Below are 26,688 nucleotides of genomic sequence, written 5' to 3'. Positions count from 1 at the left end.
CAAATCCTCGTGAAATTTTCATAATAGGTGGGGCGCTCCGCTCCTACCCTGAAAGTCTCGGGGGGATTCGTCAAGAGGGGGCTGAGAAAAAAGGGGGGTCCCAAAACGTGTTTTCCCCATGCAATTTTCCATAGGGACCTTTATTCCAAGGTACAGCCCGAACGGCTGAACAGAATTACTTCAAATTTGGCAAAGAGGTAGTCCTCAGGTCAGGCATGTGCCTTTTGCATATATGGTGTCAATCTGTTCAGTAGTTCCTGAGAAAATCAAAAGTAAAATCATATACATATCTGGGTGGAGCCTAACCACACATCTCATCATGAGATCTGATTGGCTGTCAGTACTTCATCCAAGAAGTGTTGGCAGCCATCTTGGGACCAATATACATGATAGCACCTCATTAAAAAGCATTGCAGTTAATAGAAGGTTTTAAGACTTTAGTTACATTATAAATCATTTGTTGATGATACCATACTCATTTTAGGAATTGTGGTGTGTTCTAAGGTGATTTTACCATGTGAAAAAGCCTTCTGCTGTGATATCACGAACCATGTTTGAGAGAAAACTATTTTCTCTTACTTTTCCCACAGAGGCAGGGGTGGGGGAATCATATCGCCCTACGCCCGAACCATGTTGTTTATATTGACGGGCAAGAAGATTTATTGTCTATTTATGTCCGAAGGACATGTAGATATTAATCACGTTTTAATCACGTTAAAACAACAGGCTGTGGGCACTCTGGGGCTCACAGCCAATCCGAAGCTTGCAGAGAGCCTTTGGCGGCATCTGATTGGCTAGCAGCCCATTACTGGGCTCTAGCCAGTGATTGGCTGGGGAAGTGAAATGTCACTCAGCCTCTGCAAGCAGTAGTCCGTGGCCGCCACGAGGCTTGCAATAAGCATTCAGGTAAAATAAGTAGTTTTGCCCGCTTGAATTGTGTGATATTGTGACGGAGGTGCTGCGATTTTCTTTTATTTATATTTTTAGCAACCGTGCATGGGTAGATTAATTAGTACAAAAGCCTAGGCCTGGCCCGCCTCGGCTCCTCAGATGAGGACGTCAAAAAAGCGTATCGCAAGCAGGCGCGCTGCGCTATCACCGCTTCATGGGAGAAACACCCATTACAACGAATTCAGATACACACGCTGCCATCGCAACGCGGGTTTAACATCGCGGGTCCGGATCCTTCATACCGCAGATGGAAACAGATCTGCAGATTAATGCTTTCAAAAGAGACATCCGTTGGTGACTTGCAATTTATAACTTAAAGTCCTAATATAGAATAGTGAGCTATTAACTTTCAGCCCAGAACTGCGTAAACACACCGACAAATATACATTACAAAATTGATTAATGTTGCAAAGAGGGTACATTTGGCGAAAAAGCAATTCTTATTATTAAAGGAAGCTCCCAACTTTGCTGTTTCTTTTTCGACTCTGCGTTTGTGCTTCTCCACACCAAGCACTCTTAAACTACTGCCTACCAGTATGGGTGACATGTGACTCCTACACTTTTACTCCTTTGGCTTATGGGCAAAAAAACATTGTCGCACACGGCGCAACCAGCACTAAAAGCTTTCGAAGCACCTGCTGCAGCGTTTCTTTCCGCCGGCAATTACCAGGCCTCACAGAAATGTGTAGAAAACTCGTGTGATGAATTACCATCCTGGAAAGAGATCCGTGTTTTGTATAGTTGAGGTTGTGACCTCTGTGAAGTTAGTGCAGAGGGTTAATATGTCTGCTGCAAAGAACATGTACGAAGTCGATTACAGAGTGCATAGGATGGGAACAGATCTGCAGATTAATGCTTTCAAAAGAGACATCCGTTGGTGACTTGCAATTTATAACTTAAAGTCCTAATATAGAATAGTGAGCTATTAACTTTCAGCCCAGAACTGCGTAAACACACCGACAAATATACATTACAAAATTGATTAATGTTGCAAAGAGGGTACATTTGGCGAAAAAACAATTCTTATTATTAAAGGAAGCTCCCAACTTTGCTGTTTCTTTTTCGACTCTGCGTTTGTGCTTCTCCACACCAAGCACTCTTAAACTACTGCCTACCAGTATGGGTGACATGTGACTCCTACACTTTCACTCCTTTGGCTTATGGGCAAAAAAACATTGTCGCACACGGCGCAGCCAGCACTAAAAGCTTTCGAAGCACCTGCTGCAGCGTTTCTTTCCGCCGGCAATTACCAGGCCTCACAGAAATGTGTAGAAAACTCGTGTGATGAATTACCATCCTGGAAAGAGATCCGTGTTTTGTATAGTTGAGGTTGTGACCTCTGTGAAGTTAGTGCAGAGGGTTAATATGTCTGCTGCAAAGAACATGTACGAAGTCGATTACAGAGTGCATAGGATGGGAACAGATCTGCAGATTAATGCTTTCAAAAGAGACATCCGTTGGTGACTTGCAATTTATAACTTAAAGTCCTAATATAGAATAGTGAGCTATTAACTTTCAGCCCAGAACTGCGTAAACACACCGACAAATATACATTACACAATTGATTAATGTTGCAAAGAGGGTACATTTGAAATGTACTATTTTGTGGGAATAAATACATAGTCAAGAAAAAGGGAAAAAAAGGGGAATAGAAATAAAAGAATTGCCGTCAGGGTTAAGGGGAGGGGGCGCAGGGGGGCAGGGACGCGATAATATCGCTTGACAAGTTTTCCTTTAGCATTATTATTGCACAGCATTCAATGATTTACTGATTTTAATAAAGCAAAAATATATTAATGTTTCTCTGTCAGCCGGAGCCCTTAGGTTAAATGTAAAAAATGTAAATTTGATACTTGTATAGCGCACTACTCACTCGCAAGGGTCTCAAGGCGCTTGTACGAATACCGCTGTGGAACCCATCCTGGCTTTCCCTGTGAGGCATCCACTCCTGGGCACCCCCAAGGGGGAGGCCAGGCATCCTTAGCGTTGTGGGGGCCGTTGTGGAGATTAAGCAAGCTATTGCCCAGAGTTGCAGAGTGGGACTCCATGATTGGAATAGGCACCGAGGCAAGAATTATCAGGTCCGTGGAATTTTTTGAGCTCCAGAGCCGCCGAGGCGGGGAATTGAACCCTGGTCCCGGGCTAGACCTCTGCCTCAGGGTCTGCCGCTCTAATCATTGAGCCACACTTCTTCTCGGGTTTGATGTGGAACGGGGGTAGGTGGGACAAGTGGATTTTACAGGACATGTAGATCTCAGCGGCATTTTGTCCCTTGGACAACTAGATTATTTGGAAAATTCCACACCCCTGCAGAGGTTTGGAAGGTGATCTATAAGCTAAACTGAAGGCATATTTTCTGTAAATTCACATTATCTTTCTCAGTCATGTAAGAATGAAGTTATGTTATGTTAAAAAGCTTTTATAAAGCGCACAGCTGCCCCAACACAGGGGCGTCCCGGCGCTAACCACAATAATCCAGAGGAGGGAAGAGGAGATCAAGCCACAGGGAAGAGGGCAGTTTTGATAGCTTTGCGGAATGAGGTCAAGCAGTCCAGACTGCGGATTGACAATGGCAGGGAGTTCCAAAGCTTAGGTGCCAAGAAACGAAAAGACTTGCCACCAGCTCTGGATCTCTTAACTCTGGGGACAGCAGCCAACATCAATTCAGAAGAGCGCAGCATGCACCTAGGGATGTAAGGGGTTATTATGTCAGACAGGATCTCGGGAGTAGCAAATTTAAGAATTTTGAAGGTGAGACAGAGGGATTTATATTCAATTCTTTTGGAGATGGGAAGCCAATGAAGGCATCGGATAGCCCCTCTTCCGGAGCATGATCTAGAAAGGCCAAGGATGGCGCGAGCTGCGGAGTTTTGAGTGCGCTGGAGACGGTTAAGCTCCGCTTTATTGGCCCCTAGCAGCAGAGTGTTGGCATAGTCCAATCTTGAAAGAATGGTTGCTTGGACTATAAGTTGGCGAGTAGCTGAATCAAAGAAGCGGAGCGAAGGTCTTAAAGCGTGTAAAAGCCCAAAGCAGGTGCCAGCTATTTTTTTGGTATGTTCCTGAAAGCTTAAGGTCGAGTCGAACAAAAAACCGAGGTTCTTCACCACCAATTTGGGGGGGGGGCAGGTTCCAGGGATGGAGGCCACCAATGGGAGTTCCAGAGCTCCCTGTTTCTGCCTACCAGAAGAACCTCTGATTTGCTAGCATTGAGCTGGAGACAGTTCTCCGTCAGCCAGCCCGCGATAGCTTCAAGGCCTAGTTGGAAATGAGAGGCATCTTGAGCAAGATTGTCTGAGAGAGCTACCATAAGCTGGGTGTCGTCTGCATACGAAACCATGGAGAGTCCATGGTGGAATGCGACAGCGGCCAGGGGTTGAACATAAAGATTAAACAAGGCCGGGCTGAGCGCTGAACCTTGGGGGACCCCCTGCGCAATAAGTTTAATAGAGGAGGTAAAAGGGGGGGCAGAAACTTGAAAAGATCTGTCGGTCAAGAAAGAGCGGAACCATTCAAGAGCGGCGTCTTTTATCCCGGCTTCTTCAAGCCGGCGCAGGAGAATCCGATGGGAAACCGTATCAAAAGCAGCACTCAGGTCAAGTAGTACGAGTGCTGCTGTTTGGCCCTTGTCGAGGATAGAGCGTAAGTTTTCGTTCACAGCTAAAAGAGCGGTTTCAGTGCTATAGCCCGCACGAAAACCATTTTGGGATTGATCTAGAATCTTATTTTTGTTTATGTGCTCAGCAAGAACTTTATTGACATGAGCCTCTGTTACTTTAGCCGCCCACGGTAGAAGAGAAATTGGCCGAAAATTCTCAGGCTTGGAGGAGTCGAGGAGCGGTTTTTTTTAACAGGGGGAGTACCTTGGCCTGTTTCCAGGCCAAAGGGACCAAAGCCCTGCTGAAAGAGGAGTTAATAGTAGAGAGTAGAGGCGAGAGGAGGACCGAGAGACAGTCTCGGTATAGAGTGGGTCTCATGGGGTCCAGAGGGGACCCTGATTTAACTTTAGAGCTGAGAGTCAGGAACTCCTCTTGAGAGATGGGAGGAATACATTCCAGGGGGGAGTAGTGAGTAGAAATAGGAAGGTGTTCTTGCGTTGTGGAATGATTAGGGAAGGATTTATAAATGTTTACAACTTTTTGAACAAAGTAGGAGGCCAATTCTTCGCATTGTTTACCAGAAGTAATATGCGGCGTAAGTGGATCCTTCCTTTTTTTTAAGTCGTTAAGGATTTTAAAAATACATTTAGTAGGGTTATTGCTGGAGGCAATTTGGTTCGTGAAGAAGGCAGTGTGGGCAAGGTGTATGGCTTTGTGATAACTTTTAATAGTAGCCTGATATTGTTTCTTCCTTAAAGGGCAATAGTCCTTACGCCATGCTCGTTCACTGTGTTTACAGATGCTCCGCATTGCGGCAAGAGAGTCTGTATACCAAGGATTGGGGCAAACGCCGCGTCCCTTAGACCACTTTAAAGGGATAAGGGAGTCGAGTGCAGCATGGATCTAGTCGCAAATCTCCTTGTAGGCTTGTTCTGGATCAAGGTTATCTAGGGTAGGAAGACTAGAAGACAGGAGGGCCAGCAGGTCCTCCCGTTTGAGTTTGTGCCAACACCGTTTAAGCATGGCCCTAGACGTGGCTCTGGAGGGGGTCTCTGCCAGAGGAAGGAGAATAGTGATAAGGTAATGGTCAGACCAGCAGACAGGGCTAGGGGGATTGACCAGGAGAAAGGGGATATTGGAAAAAACCGGATCTAGAAGATGTCCAGCCAGATGCGTGGGTTCCAACACCAGCTGTTTAAGTTGACAGGCTTCCAAGTCCGCGAGCAGAGAGCTGACGTTTGGATCGAGGTGATGGTCGAAGTGGATGTTAAGGTCGCCAATAAGAGTGAAGTTAGCTGTTCTAGAGGCTAGAGCATGAATAACTTCCATGATGGCTATCTTAAATTCAGAGGAAGGGCCGGGAGGGCAATATACCAAGAGGCCAGAGAAGGTAAAATTGGCATTAGGAGAGATAGAAAAGCGTGCACATTCGGAGCCAACAATGTCTTCGCGAGTGAATGTGCAAAGAAGGGAAGACTTATAAATGACCGCCAGACCACCGCCTCTGGTATCTCTGTTAATAGTGTGGATGTTAAAACCTGGAGGAAGAGCAAGCCCCGGTTCAACCACTGTATCGGTCGTAAGCCATGTCTCCGCAATAAAAAAGACATCAGGAGATTCTGTTTCAATAAGATCGTAAATTTCGTTGTGGTGTTTCACAAGTGAGCGCGTGTTGAGGTGGAGAATTTTAAAAGGGAATTTGGTAGGGGTATGAATGGCGGGTGGAGGTGAGGGGTAGGAGGTAAACCTGCAGCTATTACAGCAGAAAGGTCCCTCTGCAGCAATACAGTGAGCTACACTGCACAGGGGAAGATTGTATCTGACTGAAAACAGGAAGTCCCTAGTATACCCCAGCGTACCTGACACACGAACAGCAGAGTGGCTGGCAGCTGGCGGCGTACTGGCGCGGACGGGCGCAGATGGGCTTGCCTTAGGCGCGCCTTCGGCGCGCCAACGGCGCGCCCGCTGCGCTCGTCCGCTGTGCGCCCGAGTCAGCATCTGCTTAAGTGCTGACATGGGATGCAAACGCTAGAGCGGGTCAGGAATACCTCCAAGATGGCGTCCCCCCAGCCACCACACGTGAAGCCGGAGTGCCGAACTGGAGGCGTCCCAGGTGCTAATGCCCCCCAAAAGATACAGGTAATCAAAGTAAAGCGTTGCGCCAGCGATGTGATTTTACAACAAAATTTACAGCAGGTAATCCCCAACTATAAAATACACGTAAAAACAGATTTTAAAAAGAATAAAATACGAGGATAGCAGCAAGTATCAAATATAGGCTCTAAATCCCGGCTCAAGCCTCAGGAGACTGTGGTGGCGCGCCCGAGTCAGCGTCTGCTTAAGTGCTGACATGGGATGCAAACGCTAGAGCGGGCCAGGAATACCTCCAAGATGGCGTCCCCCCAGCCACCACACGTGAAGCCGGAGTGCCGAACTGGAGGCGTCCCAGGTGCTAATGCCCCCCTAAAGATACAGGTAAGCAAAGTAAAGCGTTGCGCCAGCGATCTGATTTTACAACAAAATTTACAGCAGGTAAAATCCCCAACTATAAAATACATGTAAAAACAGATTTTAAAAAGAATAAAATACGAGGATAGCAGCAAGTATCAAAAATAGGCTCTAACTCCCGGCTCAAGCCTCAGGAGACTGTGGTGGCGCGCCCGAGTCAGCGTCTGCTTAAGTGCTGACATGGGATGCAAACGCTAGAGCGGGCCAGGAATATCTCCAAGATGGCGTCCCCCCAGCCACCACACGTGAAGCCGGAGTGCCGAACTGGAGGCGTCCCAGGTGCTAATGCCCCCCAAAAGATACAGGTAAGCAAAGTAAAGCGTTGCACCAGCGATCTGATTTTACAACAAAATTTACAGCAGGTAATCCCCAACTATAAAATACATGTAAAAACAGATTTTAAAAAGAATAAAATACGAGGATAGCAGCAAGTATCAAACATAGGCTCTAACTCCCGGCTCAAGCATCAGGAGACTGTGGTGGCGCGCCCGAGTCAGCGTCTGCTTAAGTGCTGACATGGGATGCAAACGCAAGAGCGGGCCAGGAATACCTCCAAGATGGCATTCTCAGTAAAACATGTACATCCAACAAGGGCAGAGACTGTCAGTTGATTCCTTTGTGTTCTACTGCAGCTTCCCAGAGTGCTCTAAAGAACAACTAGAGCGCTAACAGTCTTACTTATGACAAAAGTATGGCACACCTGAAGCCATCTGGATTGGAATAAAGTGGTAACACTTAAAACATTTAATTTACAAAGGAACAAAATGAGGGGGTTCATTTTGCCATATAAATTAAGATTAGTGCTGCAGAAAGAAAAACTAGGGGACATTTTGACTTCTGAAATCCTCTTTTATTTTATAAAAACATTCGGACATGCAGACTGAAACATGCACTTTGAATACCACCAGCAGACTTGCCTGGTGAGCAGTAGCTTTACTACAGTGATCTAATGAGCAACTAGAGTGCTAACATTCAGAATTTATGGAAAATGTGTGACACATCTGAATGCCTTCTTGATGGAATCAAAGTAAAAAACTGAAAGTATTTCCTACTGAGGAGACTGCAGTAAATGAGGAAATTAGGAAACTTCATAACAAATAAATCTCCCAAGATGGCCACCAGAGACAAAAGAGCCCAAATGTAGCCCAAATATCACCCAGATGTAGCCCAAGTATAGCCCAATGACAGAATGTCCCAGAGTGTTCTTAAGAAGAACTAGAGCGCTTACTGTCTTACTTATGACAAAAGTATGGCACACCTGAAGCCATCTTGATTGGAATAAACTGGTAACACTTAAAACATTTAATTTAAAAAGGAACACAATGAGGGGGTTCATTTTGCCATAGAAATTATGATTAGTGCTGAAGAAAGAAAAATTAGGGCACATTTTGAGTGACTTCTCAAATCCTCTTCTATTTCATTAAAAAATTCTGATATGCAGACTGAAACATGCACTTCTAATACTAGCAGCAGACTTCCGTGGTGAGCAGTAGCTTTACTACAGTGATCTAATGAGCAACTAGAGTGCTAACATTCAGAAGTTATGACAAATGTGTGACATACATGAACACCTTCTTGGTGGAATCAAAGTAAAAAACTAAAAGTATTTCCTACTGAGGAGACTGCAGTAAATGAGGAAATTAGGAAACTTCATAACAAATAAATCTCCCAAGATGGCCACCAGAGACAAAAGAGCCCAAATGTAGCCCAAATATCACCCAGATGTAGCCCAAATGTAGCCCAATGACAGAAGTGTGCAAAACACTTATTTTTTGTGTATTTGCAGTTTTATATAGTGCAGACTTGTCAAGTATTGGAGTGCTTTACATGAACATTGGTTACATCACACAAGATCAAATTCATTTTGGTTGTAGACATGGGGAGATTAAGTGATTTGACCAGAATCACAGAATGTTGAGCTGAAGCAGAAACTCCAACCTGGTTCCCCAGTTGCAAAGTCTGCAGCTCTGGAAGTAACACCACACCCTCTCCCCTTGGATGCAACATTTAATCAAGTGGTCAACTGGATAAAAAAACTAAGATTACAAATAATTTAAAAGTTATTTGTTGCTATTTGAAAACTCAGAAAATATGTCCTCATTTGAGTTTTTTAGAGCACTAACCATAATTTTGATGCAAATAAGACCCTCTCATATATGTAATTTCTAAAGGAAATGCTCTAGGCATTACAGTTTTGATTACATCAAGATGACGTCAGGCATTCCACACTTTTGTAATAAATATAGAATGTTAGCAATCTAGTTGTTCATTGGGATACTGTTGAGAGGCAGAGGCCAGGGGCACGGACTCTGAAAATTGAAGGCAGGTAGAAGAGTGCAGAGGCAACAATTTAACCACACTAGGCAGGCAGGAAGGGCAGTGACTGCACAACAGACTATGGAGGGCAGTGGAAAGGGGGGCAGGGGCAACAAACCAACAATACAGGACTGGCAAGAGAGGCTGTGGCAATATAATAGACCATTGTGGGCAGAAGAAAGAGGCAGTGGTCATACAACCATACATGCCAACAGACCCGTTTCAGCCAGGAAACGTCCAATGTTTTTAAGCTCAAATGGGCTTTACTTGATCTGTTTCCTGTCTACAATCTTCTCTTTTTCAATGTAACTCAAAGGGGAAAATCAATACCCCAGTTTTATTTCAAAAGCTCCCTCTTACCAAGTTCAAAATGTTCGCAAGTATGGTACATTGGATCATGGTAGGCAGGAGGAATTGGGGTAGGGACATGGACTAGGATAACAGAGGACAGGAGGGACATTGAGAGGTGCACCAAACTGACCCTACAGGGCAGGCATCAGGGTTTGCAGCAGCACAATACACCACACAGGGCATGCAGGACGGGAGTGCAGCACAACAATCCATAGAAAGCAATAGGGAGGGGACAGGACCATGCACATGGACAACAGACAACAAAGGGGAAAGAGGCAATGGTAGCTAGCTGACCATAATGGACAGACAGGAGAGAAAGCTGCAGCATAACAGACCATAAAGGGCAGGAGGGACAAATCATGGGCATTACAATGGAACCGACAAGCCAGGAGGGAGGGAATAGGGGTCTGGGGGCTGGGGGCTGGGGGCAAGGGGGCAGGGCAGGAGCAGCAAGATGACCATGGAGGTCAGGCAGGATGGGCACTAGAAACAAGACACACCATGGAGAGCAACAGTGAGACTATGATGGCATACACACAGACCATGGAGGGAAGGTGGGAGGGGGTCAAGAGCAGCTAGCTGACCACACAGGGAAGGTGGGAGGGGCCATGGCAGCACAGAAGACCATGCATGGCAAGCGGGAGGGTTAGTGGCAGCACAATGGCTATGATGGGCAAGAAGGAGGGTGCAGGGGCATGCACAAAGGACCATGGAGGATAGAAGGGAGGGTCAGGACCTGGGCACAGACAAGAGAGTTCAGGGGAAGGGGCCTCACAACAGACCGCGCGGGGCAGGCAGGAGGAGCAGTTGCAGCACAACAGACCAGGGAGGGCAGAAGGGTGTGGCAGTAAAATGGACCATGGAGGACAGGAGGAAGGGGTTAGGGGCATGGCATGTGGACAGGCAGGGTGGATGTGGCAGGGACAGGTTACAGTCATCTGACAATGCTAGGCAGGTGGTAGGGGAGTGGCAGCTCAACAGAACACTCAGAGTAGATAGGAGTGGCAGGTCCATGGAACATGGTGGTCAAAAAGGATGGAGCAGGGGCATGCACAAAGACATCGGAAGGCAGGGGGAAGGAGAATAGGGGCAGCAAGCAAAGCACAGAGGCTAAGCAGGAGGTCAATGATGGGCCATAGAATTGGGCAATGGAGGGCAGGATGAGTGGACTGGTACATCATGCTAAATGCAGGGCAGTGGCAGCACATCAGACCATGCATGGCAGGAGGGAGGAGGCTAGTCCATGGATTCAGACAACAGAGGATAGGGAGGAGGTGGATGGGGCAGCAAGCTAACTGTTCATTGAAGGTGGGTATTAGGAACTTTATTGTTTTTAAAATATGTGTCTGTGCGAACTACTTAAAATATGAACAAGTATGCAGCATAATCTCACTTTTATTCAGGAAGAAGAGGACGTTTGGGACTGTGACTCCGGGCTCACTTGGCAGAAACATCCCCTGACCCTCCACCCCCCATCGCAAAATGTAATGCCCGTGAAAAGGGTAGGTGGACGCAGTGTTATATAGAACATAGTCCTGAGAGCACGATTGAAAATGAAAACTAGATATAGTATATGGTATAAACTATGCACCAAAAAGTGTGATATAAGATGAACCGGGGCGTGAAATATAATATGCAATACATTGTGCGCAATGACAGAATCATTGGAGAGCGCGAGATAGCACAGGCACTAGCGCTTGCTATGTGATATGCGCCTTGGAGTGTAATATGCACAGGGCAGTGTTGTGTAACCTAAGTAGTCTCTAAAGTTGTAATATAAAATATGTGCTGGGTAGTGTAACATTGCATATGCACTGTGACAAAGATATGGATCCCAGATTGTAATATGTATGGCATAGCGCTGTGCTTTAGAACATAGGCATCGAGGAAGTCACGTTAGATGGGGCAATATAACCCGTGCGAAGGCAAGTGTGGCATGACATATTCACGGGGTGGTGTTACAGTGCACATGGGCTAGAGAGTGTCATAGCATACGCACTAGCTGGTGGAATACAACACAGAGGTGTGTGGCACTCGGCAGGCACTGGTGGGTGTAACACAGCATTGGGCTCAGCCAGGAGCACGCTGTGACTTTCAAGTGAGGTTTGTCTCCTTTCCAGAGAGTAAAATAAAAAGTATTACACATCCGGCGGTGGATGCGTGTTTTATTAACCGTGAGGGGGTTTCTTGCATAGTTTGGTCGAATTTTTGTTGAATCCCCTTTGAATGGCTTGGTGTGCATGTGTATTAAATGTGCCCGTCAATAGCTACCAATGTGTGTATAAATAAACAACAAGGGTGTCTACTTGTAGAGTACCCACCAGCGGGGGCGCCGGGATCAGGCACGGTAGGGTGTCAGACATGTCAGAGCTTCACTAGCGGTGTGAATACATTCTACGTGGATTCATTGTATGCATAGTCGCCTTTTAATGAATATCACGCAAATCGTCATGGTGATAGGTACATACGGTTTGTCCAGCATGTCCTAGGTGTTTCTATAAATGTATTTTAAAAAAAACAAAAAACAAAGGCCGGCCCCGGGGGATGGGGTCCCCGGGGCCATAAGTGGCCTGAGGAGGGGGGCAACACAGCCCCCCTCCTAAAGAATAAAGAAATAAAAAAAAGGCCATGACCTGGGGGTTGGCGATTAAGGCCTTGGGAGGGCCAAATTAATTTTTTTCAACAAAAAAAATTTGGGTGCAGGCCCTGGGGGATGGGGTCCCCAGGGCTAATAAATTAGAAAAAGAAAGGGGGCCACACAGCCCTCCTTCTTAAAAATAAATAAATAAAAGACCGCATCCGCCGGAGGCCACGCCCCCTCCTTGCAGCACTCTGCAAACACGCCCCCTGGCCAGTTGTAAGTTGAGGAATTATTTCCCCTTCAATACTGAGAGTCCCTGAGGGCCAACTAGCCCAACAGGTATCTCCAGTATGCGCCAGGGAGCTGCGTTGCAGACAGGTGTTCTGAGGCCACGCCCCTTTTTACACCTCCCTGCAACGCAGCTCTGTGGCGCTTACTGGAGGTACCTAGTGGGCTAGTTTGACCCTAGGGACCCTTAGGATTCAATGGGACTTAATCTCTCAACTCAGAACGTCCACAGGCCCTGTGGCGCGTTTTTAAGTTGGGGAAATAATTCCCTTTCAATCCTGAGGGACCCTGGGGTCCAACTAGCCCACCAGGTGCTTCCAGTAAGCACCACTGCTCTGCGTTGCAGAGAGGTGGTGCAGGCCGTGCCACTTTTTACACCTCTCTGCAACGCAGCTCTGTGGCGCTTACTGGAGGTACCTAGTGGTCTAGTTGGACCCTGGGAACCCTCAGGATTCAAGGGGACTTAATCTCCCAACTTAAAACGGCTAAAGGCCGTGTTTACACAGTGGGGAAGGGAGGGTACGGGGCCTGAGGTGACGTGTTCAAACACGCCCTGTGGAGCGTTTTAAGAGGTAGTTTTAATCCCCTGCCCTATTATATACTAGGGGCTTACAGAGGAGGTCATGCTAATCACAGGGGGACCCCAACACATAGTGTTCCCTAGTGAATGTAGGTGTTTTCACTGTATTCTGAGTGTCTTTTAACATAGCACTGGCTCTAGGACTGGTTAGTCAGACTCAGTTACCACCAGTATCCGTCTGAAAAAGTTGAGGGTACAGGATGATTTTGCAACAAGGCTTGTTTCTGCTCTTCTGTTTGTTCTTTCTGCACGTTATACTTCTTCCTGCACTTTTCTTCGTCTTTGAGGACTTCTGTTGCTTCTTTCTGCATTTCTTTTTTTTCTTTCTGTGTGTTTTTCCTTCTTTCTTCACATGTCCTATCTCTGTAGGCATAGCTAGAAATTAGCATTTAAAAAACCTTTGAAATTCACTGAAAAAACCATTGGTTTCAGGCACTTTATAGCTAGGAATTAGCATTTAAAAAACCTTAGAAATTCACTGAAAAAACCATAGGTTTCAGGGGCGTTATAGTTAGCTGGACTTTTCACTCATACAAAACCATTGAAATTCCCCCGTTATAGTTAGTTCAGCTAACTATAACTCGCGCGCCCCCAATGCACTGCTGATGACGTCACATATTACATCACTCATGACATGGTCAGTGACATCACTGATGACATCTCAAATGACATCACTGATGACATCATCCTTGTGATAGAGTGGCAGAGTGGCAGACCTCCTCTCCCCCTAATATAAACTTTGATACACACATTCAAAAATAGAAACTAAACTTTTCCAAACAATGGACATACCAATACCAGTTACAACAACCTATTCAGTAATTCTAAGATCCACATACACATCCACTCATTCACCGACAGTCCTATACAGTCACTCATACATGTACTCACTCATCATACATACTCATACACCTATACATCCTGCTACACAACGCCACTCATCCATAGAGTTACTCACACACATAGTCACTCATGGTAATAAAGAATCAAACATCCATTTACTTGCATATACAGTTATACACACACCACCACACTTACTTCTACAGAAACTTACACATACTTAGTCTTTTAAACAAACACTTATAGAAACACATACTTATTCATACAGGGACTCTTCCAATCTCTCACTCTCACATATACTCACTTATATACACCAATAGTCACATATACTAGTTTAAAACATATGTAGTTACTCATAAAGACACTATTGAGACAGTCATTCACTCACTAACACACCCATGCACACACTCATCCACCCATACAGTCCTGCACACATGCTGTCTTCAACACATACAAACAGTGAGTCACTCATTCATGCACCTATGCACTACATAATACCCCCCACCGAACCATACAGACATCAGACACTTATACTTATACTCAAAAAACCAACTAATAACCTATATGGTCACTCATGTAGCTACTCACCAACCCATGCAGCCACTTATACACAAAGTGAGAGACTGATACAGATATTTACATATTTAAACATTACTCACTAAGCCATGTATTCACTAAGATACACTTAATCAGTCAGTTATACAATCAATTTTTCAAAAACAAATCATCCATTTAGACACTTATATACCCATTTATTCTTCCATCGACCTTGAGATATACATATATAAAACATATGTAATTTTCAGAAAAACACACATTCACTGGATGATGTCATCAGTGATGTCATTTGAGATGTCATCAGTGATGTCATGAGTGAAGTCACTGACCATGTCATGAGTGATGTAATATGTGACGTCATCAGCAGTGCATTGCGGGCGCGCAAGTTATAGTTAGCTGAACTAACTATAACGGGGGAATTTCTATGGTTTTGTACGAGTGAAAAGTCCAGCTAACTATAACGCCCCTGAAACCTATGGTTTTTTTAGTGAATATATATATATATATATATATATATATATATATATTACCTAATGGCAGTCGCCAGTAGGTAGCCATAGTTAGGACCTATTTTCCATAGGAAATCCGCAACATTCTATTTGGAATAACATTGGTGCCGATTGACGAATCTTCGCGAAATTTTCCAAACTTTTGGCCAGCTCCAGTCCGCTCCTATCCTGAAAATTTCACGGTGATTTTCCCATAGGACCTGTTGACACAGCTACAGCCCGAACTGCTGAATGGAATTACACCAAATTTGGCAAAGAGGTAGTCCTCAGTTCAGACTCGTGCCTTTTGCTTAAATCCGTTCAGTAGTTCCTGAGAAAATTAGAGTTAAAAAGATAGATATATCTGGGCGGAGCCTAACCACACATCTCATCGTGAGATCTGATTGGCTGTCAGTACTTCATCCAAGAAGTGTTGGCAGCCATCTTGGGACCAATATACATGATAGCACCTCATTAAAAAGCATTGCAGTTAACAGAAGGTTTTAAGACTTTAGTTACATTATAAATCATTTGTTGATGGTACCATACTCATTTTAGGAATTGTGGTGTGTTCTAAGGTGATTTTACCATGTGAAAAAGCCTTCTGCTGTGATATCATGAATCATGTTTGAGAGAAAACTATTTTCTCTTGCTTTTCCCACAGAGGTTTGGAAGGTGATCTATAAGCTAAACTGAGAGCATATTTTCTGTAAATTCACATTATCTTTCTCAGTCATGTGAGAATGAAGTCTGACATTCTCAGTAAAACATGTACATCCAACAAGGGCAGTTGATTCCTTTATGTTCTACTGTAGCTTCCCAGAGTGTTCTAAAGAACAACTAGAGCGCTAACAGTCCTACTTATGACAAACCTATTGCACAACTGAAGCCATCTTGATTGGAATAAAGTGGTAACTCTTAAAACATTTAATTTAAAAAGGAACAAAATGAGGGGGTTCATTTTGCCATAGAAAGTATGCTTAGTGCTGCAGAAAGAAAAATTAGGGCACATTTTGACTTCTCAAATCCTCTTCTATTTCATAAAAAAATTCTGACATGCAGACTGAAACATGCACTTTGAATACCAGCAGCAGACTTCCCTGGTGAGAGTAGCTTTACTACAGTGATCTAATGAGCAACTAGAGTGCTAACATTCAGAATTTATGGCAAATGTGTGACACATCTGAATGCCTTCTTGATGGAACCAAAGTAAAACACTGAAAGTATTTCCTACTGAGGAGACTGCAGTAAATGAGGACATTAGGAAACTTCATAACAAATAAATCTCCCAAGATGGCCACCAGAGACAAAAGAGCCCAAATGTAGCCCAAATATCACCCAGATGTAGCCCAAGTTTAGCCCAATGACAGAATGTCCCAGAGTTTTCTTAAGAACAACTAGAGCGCTTACTGTCTTACTTATGACAAAAGTATAGCACACCTGAAGCCATCTTGATTGGAATAAACTGGTAACACTTAAAACATTTAATTCAAAAAGGAACACAATGAGGGGGTTCATTTTGCCATAGAAATTATGATTAGTGCTGAAGAAAGAAAAATTAGGGCACATTTTGAGTGACTTCTCAAATCCTCTTCTATTTCATTAAAAATTTCTGATATGTAGACTGAAACATGCACTTTTAAAACCAGGAGCAGACTTCCGTGGTGAGCAGTAGCTTTACTACAGTGATCTAATGAGCAACTAGAGTGCTAACATTCAGAAGTTATGACAAATGTGTGACATATCTGAACACCTTCTTGATGGAATCAAAGTAAAAAACTGAAAGTATTTCCTACTGAGGAGACTGCAGTAAATGAGGAAATTAGGAAACTTCATAACAAAAAAATCTCCCAAGATGGCCACCAGAGACAGAAGAGCCCAAATGCAGCACAAATATCACCCAGATGTAGCCCACATGTAGCCCAATGACAGAAGTGTGCAAAACACTTATTTTTTGTGTATTTGCAGTTTTATATAGTGCAGACTTGTCAGGTATTGGAGTGCTTTACATGAGCATTGGTTACATCACACTAGATCAAATTCATTTTGGTTGTAGACATGGGGAGATTAAGTGATTTGACCAGAATCACAGAATGTTGACCTGAAACAGAAACTCCAAGCCGGTTCCCCAGTTGCAAAGTCTGCAGCTTTGGAAGTAACACCACATCCTCTCCCCTAAGTGCAACATTTAATCAAGTGGTCAACTGGATAAAAAAACATAAAGATTACAAATAATTCAAAAGTTTTTTGTCGCTATTTCAAAACTCAGAAAATATGTCCTCATTTTAGTTTTTTAGAGCACTAGCCATAATTTTGATGCAAATAAGACCCTCTCATATATGTAATTTCTAAATGAAATGCTCTAGGTATTACAGTTTTGATTACATCAAGATGACGTCAGGCGTTCCACACTTTTGTAATAAATATAGAATGTTAGCAATCTAGTTGTTCATTAGGATACTGTTGAGAGGCAGAGGCCAGGGGCACGGACTCTGAAAATTGAAGGCAGGTAGGAGAGTGCAGAGGCAACAATTTGACCACACTGGGCAGGCAGGAAGGGCAGTGGCAGCACAACAGACTATGGAGGGCAGTGGAAAGGGGAGCAGGGGCAACAAACCAACAATACAGGACTGGCAAGAGAGGCTGTGGCAATATAATAGACCATTGTGGGAAGAAGGAAGAGGCAGTGGTAGTACAACCATACATGCCAACAGACCCGTTTCAACCAGGAAACGTCCAATGTTTTTAAGCTCAAATGGGCTTTATTTGATCTGTCTCCTGTCTACAATCTCCTCTTTTTCAATGTAACTCAAAGGGGAAAATCAATACCCCAGTTTTTTTTCAAAATCTTCCTATTACCAAGTTCAAAATGTTCGCATGTATGGTACATTGGATCATGGTAGGCAGGAGGAATTGGGGTAGGGACATGGACTCGGATAACAGAGGACACGAGGGACATGGAGAGGTGCACCAAATTGACCCTACAGGGCAGGCATCAGGGTGTGCAGCAGCACAATATACCACACGGGGCATGCGGGACGGGAGTGCAGCACAACAATCCATAGAAAGCAATAGGGAGGGGACAGGACCATGCACATGGACAGCAGAGATCAGAGGGGAAGGAGGCAATGGTAGCTAGCTGACCATAGTGGACAGACAGCAGAGAAAGGTGCAGCATAACAGGCCATAAAGAGCAGGAGGGACGGATCAGGGGCATTACAATGGAACAGACAAGCCGGGAGGGAGGGAATAGGGGTCTGCACATGGAAACAGAGGGCTGGGGGCAAGGGGGCAGGGCAGGGAGCAGCAAGTTGACCATGGAGGTCAGGCAGGATGGGCACTAGAAATAAGATACACCATGGAGAGCAACAGTGAGACTATGATGGCATACACACAGACCATGGAGGGGAGGTGAGAGGGGGTCAGGGGCAGCAAGCTGACCACACAGGGAAGGTGGGAGGGGCCATGGCAGCACAGAAGACCATGCCTGACAAGCGGGAGGGTTAGTGGCAGCACAATGGCTAGGATGGGCAAGAAGGAGGGTGCAGGGGCATGCACAAAGGACCATGAAGGATAGAAGGGAAGGTCAGGACCTGGGCACAGACAAGAGAGTTCAGGGGAAGGGGCCTCACAACAGACCGCGTGGGGCAGGCAGGAGGAGCAGTTGCAGCACAACAGACCAGGGAGGGCAGAAGGGTGTGGCAGTAAAATGGACCATGGAGGACAGGAGGAAGGGGATAGGGGCATGGCATGTTGACAGGCAGGGTGGAGGTGGCAGGGACAGGTTACAGTCATCTGACAATGCTAGGCAGGTGGGAGGGGAGTGGCAGCTCAACAGAACACTCAGAGTAGATAGGAGTGGCAGGTCCATGGAACATCGTGGGCAAAAAGGATGGAGCAGGGGCATGCACAAAGACATCGGAGGGCAGGGGGAAGGAGAATAGGGGCAGCAAGCTAAGCACAGAGGCTAAGCAGGAGGTCAATGATGGGCGATAGAATTGGGCAATGGAGGGCAGGAGGAGTGGACTGGTACATCATGCTAAATGGAGGGCAGTGGCAGCACATCAGACCATGCATGGCAGACATGGATTCAGACAACAGAGGATAGGGAGGAGGTGGATGGGGCAGCAAGCTAACTGTTCAGAGAAGGTGGCTATTAGGAACTTTATCGTTTTTAAAATGTGTGTCTGTGCGTACCACTTAAAATATGAACAAGTATGCAGCATAATCTCACTTTTATTCAGGAAGAAGAGGACGTTTGTGACTGTGACTCCGGGCTCACTTGGCAGAAACACCCCCTGACCCTCCACCCCCATCGCAAAATGTAATGCCCGTGAAAAGGGTAGGTGGACGCAGTGTTACATAGAACATAGTCCTGAGAGCACGATTGAAAATGAAAACTAGATATAGTATATGGTATAAACTATGCACCAAAAAGTGTGATATAAGATGAACCGGGCGTGAAATATAATATGCAATACATTGTGCGCAATGACAGATTCATTGGAGAGCGCGAGATAGCACAGGCACTAGCGCGTGCTATGCGATATGCGCCTTGGAGTGTAATATGCACAGGGCAACAAGTCTCTAAAGTTGTAATATAAAAATATGTGCTGGGGAGTGTAACGTTGCATATGCACTGTGACAAAGATATGGATCCCAGATTGTAATATGTATGGCATAGCGCTGTGCGTTATAACATTGGCATCGAGGAAGGCACGTTAGATGGGGCAATATTACCCGTGCGAAGGCAAGTGTGGCATGACATATTCACGGGGTGGTGTTACAGTGCACATGGGCTAGAGATTGTCATAGCATACGCACTATCTGGTGGAATTCAACGCAGGGATGTGTGGCACTCGGTGGGCACTGGTGGGTGTAACACAGCATTGGGCTCAGCCAGGAGCACGCTGTGACTCTCAAGTGAGGTTTGTCTCCTTTCCAGAGAGTAAAATAAAAAGTATTACACATCCAGCGGTGCATGTGTGTTTTATTAACCGTGAGGGGGGTTTCTTGCATAGTTTGGTCGCATTTTTGTCGAATCCCCTTTAAAAGGCTTGGGGTGTGTGTGTATTAAATGTGCCCGTCAATAGCTACCCATGTTTGTATAAATAAATGACAAGGGTTGAGGTTCTGTAGCGATCCGAACCCGTGAATTCGGTATCGTAGTACTGACACGATTTCGGTACCAATGAACCGCAAATGATCCTTTATATACATGACAGTGTTTTCGCTGCGCAACTAGCATGAATTCACTGGAAAATAGGGCATTCTGTCATAAAAGTCATGGCATCCATTTTAGTTACGGCATCCATCTTGTTTCTTGCCCTCACATAGTCAATGAACGGACGATGACCCCGGCAGAGTCACCTTGTTAAGGACACGTAAGCTCGAGCCCGAGAAAGGCTGACGCTGCATGACGAGGCAGAGTCAAGCTACCTCCCTTGCCTGAGGCCACTCCTGCTATACTGGTTCTCATGTCCGTTGTCCTGACTGAAAGGCCGAAGACGGTAGCCATGCCCGTTTATGATCCATAAACACCTCTTATCCTACATTTCAATCCTTTGCACCTGGCTCTGCTCTTTTCCTTCTGGGCTTTTACAATGGGGAGGTTACGATTTTTATGATGGGGAGGATCGGGCAAAGAATGGAAAACTGTCGAGAGGACCTGATCGAATACCAAAAACCTACGACTAATTATTGTTTGATGTCAAATTTACTGTTTGTTTGGGATACCGGGTTGGGCATGAGAAATATTCGTGTAATGTAGCCTAAAGACATTTTGCGTGTATTTAAAGAGTAACCCACTTAATGCAATTTGAACAGTCTCGTAGATTCTGCCTCTGTGTGGTTCCTATGATTTCTGTGTCCCTGCAGTAAATAAACCTTGGTCTTTGACGCCACCATCGAGAAGCCCGTGTCTCTGTTTATTTGTGCACCGGGACAGGAGGAACTCAGGGGTCTTCGGGTGTTGTTTCCCTGACACCTCTGGACTCTTAAAAGTCCAGAACCTCAAATTGGCGCCCAACGTGGGACGACGTCATCCGGTACCGGTACAAAGCCTGAAAAGTTCGAGAAGTTTCGTGTGAAGATTCCGGAGGGAGGTACCCCGCTTCATCGATCCCTGCATGTCGTAAAAGTGGCCCGACGATCTCTTCCACGAGGGTTCCCGTTCCCAGACGGCTACAGAGGACCGCTGCCTTGACTGTCGCCCTGTCTTGGACCCGAGGTGCAGACCTTAGTACGGCGAGACGTAGACGGGTTCTCCTTGGTGACGTCTTCCACATTTCAGTTAAGTATTAAGTGGGCTACGCTCAGTTTGGTTGTTCCTTGTTGCTCTGGTTTAATTCGTAGATTATCATTGGTTGCTCTTGTTTAGATAATCTTTGTTTTGGTATTGGTTCATTTTGGTAGGCCTAAGTTCTCTGCGCATTTTTTGTTGGAATTTGTCTTTGTTGTCATGACTACCAGTAGTAATTGTTTCTTGTCCTGGTTACGTTGCAACGGGGATTCCCGGTTGGAGGATTCGTGTTTGGTTCCTCCGATTGGAACTCCTACATATGAGCTCTATTGTAAACATGGTGTGGGTCCTATTACGTATAATGAAGTATGGGCCCGTTACACCAAAAAAGATGGTGTCCTTAGTTGGCCACCGCATGGTAGCTTCGAAACGGAAATACTAGACAATCTAGAAATGAAGTTGTTCAAGAAAAAAGCCCGGCCGGCAATGTTTGATTCTTTTCGCGTATGGCGCAAAGAAGCCAAACAGAGAGAAATTAGGAAAACGAAGAAAGAACAGAAAGAGAAAGGGTTGACTTTAATGGAGTCTGCTAGGCAGCTAAATATAATTTGGCAATTGATAAATGTTACCCTGTATTGCCATCATGTCCTACTAAGCCGATGGAGGATCATGAAAAGGATCCTCTGTTGTCTTACCTGTTGAATTCACCCCCACCATATGCACAGGGTATTACAGTACCACAGTTGCTACCTGTTGTACAGCCAGCTGCTGGTCAGCCTGGAATAGTTGCTCCACTTCCTTTGATTCCAGCTCCTATCCTTCCCGTGGTTAATGTTCCTTCGGCACCCCCTCTTCCTGGGGCGCCCGTTCCGCCTTTGCCTGTCGTTTCGCAAACTGCTTTACCTGCTACTCCTACCCTTACTATTTCATCTGCTTCAGCTGTTCTGTCCCCGAACCCTGTGAACATTCTGACTCCGCTTTCCGTTCGTCGGAAAATAACCGACTCTGTAACTAATATCTTAACTCCTCTCTACAGGTCTTTAATTGGGACCCCCATTTCTGACTCTATACAGAGACGAAGCCAGCTTCCTGGTCCCCAGGAATGAGACACGTTAGATTCGACAGCTCTTAGGTGGATGTCAAAAATTGTGAAGTAGGATGCACGAAGAGTGTTAGATACCTTTATGCAATGGAATGAACCAACTCAACGGTATGTTTTTGACGTGATGTGTTCTCTTGTGCGTGAAGAATGGGAAGATGATGATTTAGACTCCGTCCCCTCTGAACTGATAAATATTCAGCAAAAATTTGCCGCAGGAATGGTGATAGGTCCAGAAGTAAGGGGAGCGATAGAACTGATTTTAGCTTATAGGGATGAGTCCCCTCTTCGAGCGACAAGAGACCCTGATGGTTCACCGATTACTACTAGGAAACGACGAGGACAATATCCGATGAGGGAAGTTCCACCGATATGGCGTGATGCAGTTCAAGCTGATGCGGCTCATAATATTGCAGCTGCTCCGGCACATTTCCAGAGAGTGTGGATACACATCCCTTGGAAACGGGCCGAAGTATTAGCCGTAAAACAAGCGTTACCGGACCCGCGTAAAAATCCTGCTGGTTACTACAAAGAGTTAACGCAGACAGTTCAAGCGTGTGTCATGAATTTAGCAGACATTGAAATGCTATTTGGTAATGTGGTGCCACAGCCTATATGGGCCAAAATTCGGCAAGAGAACCACCCAGTCGCCTTAGGAGGTGATTGGGCAGCTACTATAGCGGCAGTTGCGCAACAAATTGGCGGTGCTAAACCTGAACCTCTGATTGCTGCTTTACCTGGCAGAATAATTACTCTAATGAAAACGCTGATGCCAGCGTTACGAGTCAATTGGGATAAATTATCGGCATGCAAGCAAAAGAAGGACGAAAGCGTCTCTGACTTCTTCACTAGATTTGAAGAGACCTTCGTAGACCACAGTGGGCAAGATATGAGTACTGAGGGAGGCCAGAGATTGTTTGTCGACAAGTTCGTGTTTAATTTACTACCTGAGCTTAGTAACAAGTTAAAGGATTCTGAAAGTGCATGGGCAGTGTCGACGACAGCACAGATACTTGCAACTGCTCAGTATTACGAGAATAGAGAGAAGGAAGAGAAGGAAAAGTCAGAAAAGAAAACGAAAGATCTAAAGACCAAAGTTCTTCTGCAACAGGCGTATCCGCCTCGTTCGAATCAGTCAGATTCACAGCAGCGACCCCAGTTTCAGCCACAACCACAATTCCAGCAAGGGACGGCCCAAGGATTTAATTATGGTTTTTCCCGACAACAGTTAGCATGGAATCAGTGTGCTTATTGTAAAAAGGAGGGTCATTATAAAAATGAGTGTCCGGTACTGCACCCACAAACTAGTGGTGTCCCAGCTCAGAGAGGTAATGTTGGGTTTATGCAAGCTCCTAGAGGTAGAGGGCGTGGTACGATGACACCACAGACTGATCGCCAATCGAATTATTTTGATCAGCGAAATATACAACCTACGCAACCAGGTAGATCTCCACAGTATCATGTTGGAGATTACTATGATCATAATGAAGACATTCAAAGAAGCGAGCACTAGGACAGCCGCAGGCAAAGAGAGGGAGTAGTATCAGTTCCAGTTGATCAGAGTGGACCTTATGTCGCAGTAGTTACCTCAGGCGTGGTCGAACCGTTTCTGTTGGATACTGGTGCGGCAAAAAGTTCAATTATGCATGCGAAACTCCCTGGCGCACCTTTGTCTGGCTTAACGAACACTTCGGTAGGATTCTCAGGCGCCCCTGTTCACAATCCTGTTTCTAGTCCTTTGTCAATATCTGTTGGGCCATGCGAACTAGAAGCACCCCTTATCCTAACAACCGGTTGTAATGAAAATCTGCTTGGTTTAGATCTGTTGAAACGCCTGCACGCGACACTGTACTGTTCTCCTTCAGGAGTACAGCTCACTTTAGGCAAAAGAGTCATCTCTCCAATGTATATGTCGATGGACAAACTCCCAAAGGAGCTGCGTTCTCTCCCTGATACTCTTTGGGCGACTGGTCCTAATGATGTAGGCCTCTTGGAAATTCCCCCTTATGTGGTAAGTCTGAAAGCTAATGTTAAATTCCCACGAATCCCACAGTATCGGATTCCGAATGAAGGTGAACGAGCACTCTTGCTGATTGTGAAAGACTTAATACAGAAAGATGTGATTGAGGAAACTAGAGGGAACGTCTGCAATAGTCCTGTTCTGCCGATTTTGAAACGTACTGACCCTTCCAAACCTCCAATTTACAGATTTGTGATTGACCTCAGAGAAGTCAACAAAATAGTGATTCCACAGTTTCCTGTAGTCCCAGATATCACTGCATTACTGATGTTGATTCCTGCCTCAGCTTCATGGTTTACAGTGATCGACTTGAAAAATGCCTTTTTCAGCATTCCCATAGCCGAGGAAAGTAGAGACATTTTTGGTTTCTCCTTAGGAGGTCGCAGCTTCAGGTTCAAACGCGCTCCACAAGGTTATTGTGAGAGCCCTTCAATTTACAGCCAAGCATTGAAGAGTCAATTAGATGCCCTTGTACTCCCTCATGGTGTTGCTCTGATCCAATACGTAGACGATCTTTTACTGGCTGCTGATGACAAGGAAACTTGCAAAGCAGCTACAATTTCTTTATTACGTCATTTGTCAGACTTACATCACAAGGTGTCACCTTCTAAACTGTAATATTGTTGCCAAGAAGTGACCTACTTAGGTCATCTTTTGTCAAAGGAGGGAAGAAGGTTGACCCCAGAGAGAATCAAAGCAATTTCGCAGATGACTGTACCAAGCACACAAAGAGAAGTGCGTGCGTTTTTGGGTATTACGTCATACTGCAGGCAATGGATCCCAAATTTTTCTCTCATGGCGAAACCATTGGTAGCCCTGACTGGAAAAGGTGTTCCGAGCCCTTTGCCATGGTCTGATGAATGTCAACAGAGCTTCTCTGACTTACGTGATGCGCTGTGTTCAGCTCCTGTGTTGGGTACTCCTGACTACAGTAAGCCGTTTACTCTATATGTCCATGAAAGAGAAGGTTGTGCATTGAGTGTATTAACGCAACAATTTGGTGACAAACAGCGGCCTTGTGCATATTTCTCATCCACATTAGATCCGGTAGCCAGAGCGTTGCCAAGTTGTTTGAGAGCTACAGCGGCAGCTGCAGTGTCTATTCGACAGTCTGCTGGACTAGTCATGAACAACATGTTAGTAGTCATGGTTCCACATGCTGTGGATACACTCATGAATCGAACGAAAACTCAGCACCTCACCAGTGCTAGACTATCAGGCTATGAGCTGACGCTTTTGGCAAGTCATATTCAGATCAAGCGATGCAACATATTGAATCCAGCAACACTGTTGCCGACTACTCAGGAGTCGAGTGATTCAGAGCCCCTGACTGTTGTTTCAGAACTGAGGAAGAGACAAAAGGTAGGATTGATTTAAAAGATACTCCATTACTAGATCCAGATGGCACTTTATATGTCGATGGGTCTTGTTTCAAATTACAGAATGGTGATGTGACGGCCGCGTATGCAGTTACGACCTTGAGTACAATTGTGGAGACCGCAAGAGTGAGTCAGAATTCTGCCCAGGCTGCAGAATTAATTGCATTGACAAGAGCGTGTGTTTTAGCTAAGGGAAAGAGAGTGAATGTGTTTACTGATAGCCAATACGCCTTCGGCGTTGCCCACAATTTTGGGCGTCTCTGGAGAGAAAGAGGTTTTCTCACGTCCCATGGGACTAAGATCCAACATGGACAGTTAGTCAGCGATCTATTGGAATCCCTGACTCTACCGAATGAAGTTGCAATTGTGAAGTGCAGTGCACATCGGAAGATTACGGATGATGTTGGCCGTGGGAATGCGTTTGCTGATGAGGTCGCTAAAGAAACGGCCAAGAACATGATGAACCGAATGTACGTTGCAACGTCTGCAAGATGGATTGCAGAATCAGGAATGTGTGAGAATACGATTGAAAGTGTGAAAACAATCCAGAATGAAGCAACTGAAAATGAGAAGAATGAATGGAAGGAGAAAACGGGTAAAATGGATTCAAGTGGATGTTGGGTCGATTTGTCTGAGCAGCAGCGTTGGATGTTACCTGATGCGTATGTACTTGCAGTAGTCACGATGGCGCATGGAGCGGCGCACATCAGTTCGAAAGGGATCTGTAAAATGTTAGCTCCAGTATGGAAGAACGATGGAATTACTAAGTGTGCAGAAAGAGTGGTGAAAAATTGCATGGTATGCCTGATGCATAATCCTGGCAAGGGAACCCCAACCCCAACTGGCCATTTTGCTCCCCCTTCTTGTCCCTTTGAAGTGATCCAGTTGGATT

This window comes from Triturus cristatus, chromosome 4_1, assembly GCF_964204655.1.
Source record: "Triturus cristatus chromosome 4_1, aTriCri1.1, whole genome shotgun sequence".
Classification (NCBI taxonomy): Eukaryota; Metazoa; Chordata; class Amphibia; order Caudata; family Salamandridae; genus Triturus; species Triturus cristatus.
The sequence above is the reverse complement of the archived record's forward strand: the minus strand, read 5'-3'. Positions refer to the sequence as shown.